We start from the raw sequence: 6,453 nt of genomic DNA, 5'->3' as shown, positions 1-6,453 counted from the left end.
ACTAGGTGGCAGCTCCTTGTGTTTTCTCCGCCTCGGTCCACTCGGCCAAAATGTACTCCCCAAACCACGCATTGCGCCCACAATGATCAATATAGTGATATATTTAAATTTAATTGATGAACTTAACATATAACACTTAAGAAACTGCATCTAAAATTTTCCATTCCTAAAATCAAACAAAAAATAACAATTTCATTTAAGAGAGAGCCCAGATTAAATAACTGGAAGTCTTCTAAGAGCAAAGTAAGTCAATGTTGATTTGCATGGTAATATTGTAAGCAGTATCTATGAAATTTTGAAAAATAGGGGTTCGAGAAAGAAAGAAATTGCATTTAAATACTTTACAGATGGCCAAGAGAAGGCCCAGATATAGAAAAGTCGTATTAGGCATACAATATGTAAATTTGTTTCTATAAGAGGCCATTTTGTAAGTTCATGAATAGTAATTAATACTGGCTTGTCTTCCGATCCATTTGCTAAAACATGTGTTAATGAGGGCTGTTTTAAATGTAATTAAGGGAGGTAATAGTTTGTTAAAGAGCTATTTAAAGATGTTGAAAAACAGAAAGTTTGAATTAATGAAATAGAAAAGAATAATGCTAGAGATACAAACTATTTTACAAATTTTTTACAAACTGCTGATATGGTGAGTAGTTATTAGTAAATGAAAATGTGATATTAATGGTAGGCTTAGATGAAAATCAATAAGAGGTTGATTACATTAACATTTTGTAAAAATATTGTAAAATAGTTTGTGTCTGTAACATTACTCAATAGGAAAATAATAATGTTAGAAATACAAACTATTTTACAAAGAGTATCATATGCAACATTATTCATGTCATAATCACTTAAGTGTGGTTTATTTTTCTTCTCAAAAAAACAACAGTGTGGTTTATTAAATCATATGCAATGCATAAGTATATATATTACACCAAATAACTCTAAAATCAAAATTATTTATTACACAATTTCAATAAACTCCTTACATTTATTCCACACTCATTCAATATATAACACTCTTACTTTTAATTAAAGTTCAACTAAAACTAGTTTAACTTCTAACAACAAAAACAATCTAGGTGGATAAGCAACAAAGTGTGCTTTAGACCATGAGGAATTGGTGTTATCATTCCATAGAAACAATAGAACCGTTGGAGTTTGAAAGCAAAGATGTAGCTTCATCTCTTGTTGGAGTACGATCTGATGACACAATAGTATCTAATTGGAGAAGAGGCAGTGGAGCTTCAAAATTGAGCACTTGAATTACTTCCCTTATTGAAGGCCTACAATCGTGCTCAGAGCAAGTACACCAAAGCCCTACAATCAATAAACACTTCATTTGTTGCTCATCAAAACGTCCTCCCAACCTTTGGTCAACTGCGTTAAGAACCTCTCCTCTTTCGTAGAGCCCTTTAACCCAGTCCAACATGACTACTTGATCTTCTGGTGCATCGTGGTTGATTGGTTTTCTTCCACATGCTACCTTCAATGCAACAATTCCAAAACTATAAATATCTGATTCCTTACTAGCCCTACAGGTTGTGACACATCTTGGGTCAATATAGCCCTTGGTACCTGCCAAATCAGTAATTTGTGATTCCTTAGCATGGTCCATAAGCCTTGCTAATCCAAAATCTCCAAGTTTGGCATTGAAATTTGAATCAAGCATGATATTGCTTGATTTTATATCCCTATGCAACACACAACTTTCCCATCCTTCATGCAAGTAAAGTAAGGCTAAGGCCAAGTGTTGTACAATTTTGTACCTCACATCCCATATCAATAAGGTATCTTCTTTAAAAAGATGTAAGTCCAAGCTTCCATTGGACATGAAATCATAAACGAGTAATAGTTGTCCTCTACTTCTTTCATGGCACCATCCAATGAGTTGCACCAAATTCCTGTGTCTCAATTTACTAATGATTTTTACTTTTGATTCATACTCCCTTATCCCTTGTCTAGACCCTTCTGATACCCTTTTTACTGCAACAATGGAGTCCAAGTCTTTTAAATATCCTCTATAGACCTCACCAAATCCTCCCTGGCCTAACCTTTTTTTGTTGTTGATATTATTTGTTGCACGAGCCAATTCATCATATGAGAACCTCCTAGGTCCTATTTCTCTTTTAAATTCTTCATCAAGGGCACGATCATCTTCTTTATCCCTCCTATTCCTCTTCCACAACACAAATAGAAACAACCCAACAACAACCAAAGCAAATCCACTAACACTGAACCCCACAGCTAACCAAACGAATGTGTTGCTTTTCTTGTGACTAGCTGTGCTATTTTCAATTTCCAAACTTGAGCTAAAATCCCAAGAGTAAATAGTATGTATTGCAGATTTAAATTCTGTTGCGGCTGAGAATCCAAAAATAACCCTTTCAGGTAGGGATTCACTCAAATCAACTTGTTGAGAATAGTGCTACATCACAGTGCCATTTTCTCCAAAACTAGTGAAGACAACACTAAAATTATGTGAACTAGAGTTGTAACTAATCCACGCTTCATTTATTTTCCCTTCTCTAATCGAAATATTACTCAACCATGGTACAGGAGTAATAGATTCCATAGAGTTGATATCAATACCTACATGTTCCTAGAAATCAGGCGGATCCCATTCGGGATTGTGATAGATATCAAATTCCACCGCAACAAAATGATTATCGGTTGTATTTAAATCCTGGTTCATGCTAGCAAGGCCCAAGGAGCTACCTCTTGTAGTCGTAGGAACCGTTGAATTCTCAGGGGCAAGGAAGAAAGCCAGACCGTCTGCATATTTAGGTTGATTCTGTGAATTAATGGAAAAGGAAAAATGGGTTGTGAAATTTGTGACGTTATTGGAGGCCTTGTCCCACAGGTGCATGGGTTTGTAATACGTGACTCGACCCTTTGACTTCCCCGTGTCCTTAGCGCCCGTGAGTTGGATGGCATGGTTTTCTACAGCATCTGATCTCTCACATGTAATGCCAGAGTTGAAACAACTAGTAAAATTAGAGAAGTTGAAGGATATAGCACTTGTACATGGGGTTAGTAGGGAGAAGAAAGTGGTGATCATGAAGATGTAAAATGTTAGGTTCTAAAGTTTAGGACTTTTTGTATTTAGAATTCTAATTTGTATTGTTGGCAAACCATGATCAAAACAATGTGTTTAGAAGTGTTTAAAGCTAGCTCAAAGTTGTATGTCAATGTAAAGTTGGAATCGAGTGTAAAGCAGAAAGCACTGTAGCTTTCGGCTTGGCTCGATTGATCGAAACTTAGGCTCGACCGATCGAAGCTCGGGCAGATTGCTTTTCTGCAGAATTTTCCAACTTAGCCCTAGTTGTTTTAAAACGTTTTTAGGGTTTCTTATTTGTCCTAAGTATAAAAGGCAAACCCTAACCACGTTTTAGTGTTGCTCATATTGCGGTTTGTGTAAATCTCTTGTGAGATCTAGAGGAGCTTTCCTTTACACAAACTTAGGGTTTTCAAGGAGGAGATATTCTCTACACCTTGATGATCAAAACAGTTGCTGCCATTAAAGCAAAAAGAATACACAAGCGGGGGTGCTTGTAGCTGGTGGGAATCCAAGAAAGAAGGAGTCCGTGGATTCGGAGCTTGCACATGGTCGTGTCAGTAAGTTCTACTGGTTGGTAGCATTAGGAAGTCGAGCGGGGGTGCTTGTAAGTCCTTTTGTATGAACTTCGATTCTTTCTGATAGTGGATTCAAGTTTACCTTGAGGATAGCTAGGTCAAATCCTCCTCAGGTTTTTACCGATTTGGTTTCCTAGGTGATCATATCATGTGTTATTTATTTTTCGCTGCTTTGCATGATTTGATCTTTATCATTGTGATAACCTAGACTTGTTTAATTGGATTAAGTAACAACTTGGCTAATTACCTAGGTTTAATCAATTGTTTAAGGGGTCTAAAAACTATCAAGTGGTATCAGAGCGGGTAGCTCTTTTGTTGTTGATCCTTTGATCACTGAGCTGATCCTTGACCCCTGTTGTCATGGAACACGGACACTCTCTAGTTATTCCTCCTCACTTTGATGGGAATAATTATGCTTACTAGAAAGTAAGGATGAAATCTTTCCTAAAATCCATTGTTGAGAGGGTATGGAACTCCGTTGAATACGGATGGGAGAAACCCACTACTCCTGTTAGTGAGTGGCAAACTTCTCAGAAAGAAGTAGCTTCGTTTAATAGCAAGGCTATGAATGTGATTTTTAATGCTGTTTCTATGGAGGAATTTAAGAGAATCTCGAATGTTGAGATCGCTCATACTGCTTGGAATATCCTCCAGACTGTGCATGAAGGCACAAAGGCTGTCAAAATAAATAAATTGCAACAATTGACTTCTAAATTTGAATGCATTAGGATGTCTGATGATGAATCTTTTGATGAATTCTATGCTAAACTGAATGATATTGTTAATTCTGCTTTTAACTTGGGTGAAATCTATGATCAACCTAAAATTGTTAGGAAGATTCTTAGATCTTTGACTGAAGACTTTAGACCTAAGGTGACTGCCATTACTGAAAGCAAGGATGTGGAATCCATCCCTGTTGATGAGCTTGTAGGATCTCTTCAATCCTATGAGTTGGATCTACCCAAAACTATCAAATCCAAATCAATGGCTCTTAAGTCAGTTGATGATGTTGAAAGTGGTGGATTTGATGATGAGCTCTCTGCTACAGAGATCGCCTATCTTGCCAAGAATTTTAGAAATTTTCTCAGGAATAACAATAGAAAGGCAAGAGGCACAAACACTGCTGAACCTAGAAATTTTAGGAAGCATGATCCCACTAAGGTTAATAACAATGATAAACCTAGAGAAAGAGTAGGTCAATCTTCCAATAATTCTTTGGGCTCTCAATGTTTTGGATGTCAAGGGTATGGACACTTGAAATTTGAATGTCCAACCTATTTGAAGTCTATGGGTAAGGCTATGGCTGTAACCCTTAGTGATGGTAAAGTTTCTGATCATGATTCTGATTGTGATGAGGATGAAAACTTCATTGCTTTCACTGCTACTGCTATTGTTGATGAGAGCATATCTGTTGAAGAGAACCCTTCTGATGGGGAACTCTCTGAAGATGCAGATCTTCAAGAGGCCTATAACAAACTTTGCAAAGTTGCTGCAAAGGATGCTATGAATGTTGAACTTGGCCTAAAGAAAATTGAATCTCTTGAGCTTGAAAAGAAAAATTTGCTTGTTAAATTGTTTGATGCTAATGATCTTTTGAATAATGTGAAAACTGAAAACATGCTCTTGCTTGATAAAGTTAAATCTTTAGAACTTGATTTATCTGTTGCTAGATCTGCTAGTTCTAAACTTGATCAAATGTTGAGTGTTCAAAAGTCATCTTCTGACAAAACTGGTTTAGGTTATGTTGATAGCATCTGTGTGTCCGCTCCTCATTCCACTAAGTTTGTTCCTTCATCTTCTTCTTTTGAACCTTCAGTGAGTGAGATAGTGAGTGAAACTATCAAACCCCCTCTGAGTGAGGTTGCTAAACCCTTAGAAGGTTCATCATCTAGGAAGATTAGGGTTGATCTAAAAGAATATAAGCCTAAGAAGCCTACCCTATCTAAGGACAAGACACATGATAAACCTGCATGGGTTTGTCACTTTTGTGGAAAGACTGGACACATACGTCCAAATTGCTACAAGCTGCAAGCTGCAAAGAGAGCAAATAAACCAAAAGTACCTGTGCCTCAAGCACTTGATCCTATGGTACTTATTGGTGATTTGGTAAAGGCTTTAAACCTTTATTCCAATCCTGGAGTTGGTAATCATTCTCAAGTGAATAAGAACTCCAATGCTCGTGGTGCATCTAAAAAGTTTTGGATGCAAAAGACTCGACCTAACTGAGTCTTTCTGACATGGTCCTTGTGCTTCATTGCTCTACCCTTTGTGACCATTGTTCTTTGGTTGTGTTTTTTTTGTCTCTAGGATTTTCATTGCATAATATTCATGCATTTCATTCTAGGTGTTTTTATTTTTATTAAAAAAAAAAGAAAATGGAAAAGGAAGCACATTTTGTTTTTGCACTATTCTTCTTGGTTTTCGAAGACAAGGTTGGTCAATTTATTTTTACATAACATGTTTTTTGTACCTTGTTTAGCTTTGATGAGCTTATTTATTGCACTCTACTAGTTGAAGATTTGTAGTACATGTTGTGTGGGAAAGATGTGTATGGTTTTTTTGATTACTATGTCTTAATCTTGAAGTCACATGTTTTTAAATGTTGGACTTGATCTTTTAGAGAAAGCCATAAATAACCATCTCACCACTGTTCACTAGCCAATCATGAACACCTTAGTGTATATCATAAGATTTTGTGCTCGAGAAAGTGTAGCACATGCATAAAAAGAACATAAGGTGAAGCCTCGGTAAAAGTGCTTAATGCTTAAAATCTAATTGGTGTGCACTATTAGGCTTGATGCCAAACTCACATAAACT

The 6,453-nt window shown here is 36.5% G+C and overlaps 1 pseudogene; it reads right to left on the bottom strand.

Moving 5' to 3' along the window:
• Positions 1 to 1,129: 1,129 nt before the first annotated feature.
• Positions 1,130 to 3,061, bottom strand: LOC115967039 (annotated as a pseudogene).
• Between the last annotated feature and the right edge of the window lie 3,392 nt (positions 3,062 to 6,453).

This window comes from Quercus lobata, chromosome 11 (genome assembly GCF_001633185.2).
Source record: "Quercus lobata isolate SW786 chromosome 11, ValleyOak3.0 Primary Assembly, whole genome shotgun sequence".
Lineage (NCBI taxonomy): Eukaryota > Viridiplantae > Streptophyta > Magnoliopsida > Fagales > Fagaceae > Quercus > Quercus lobata.
This window is presented reverse-complemented; position numbering and strand designations above follow the sequence as displayed.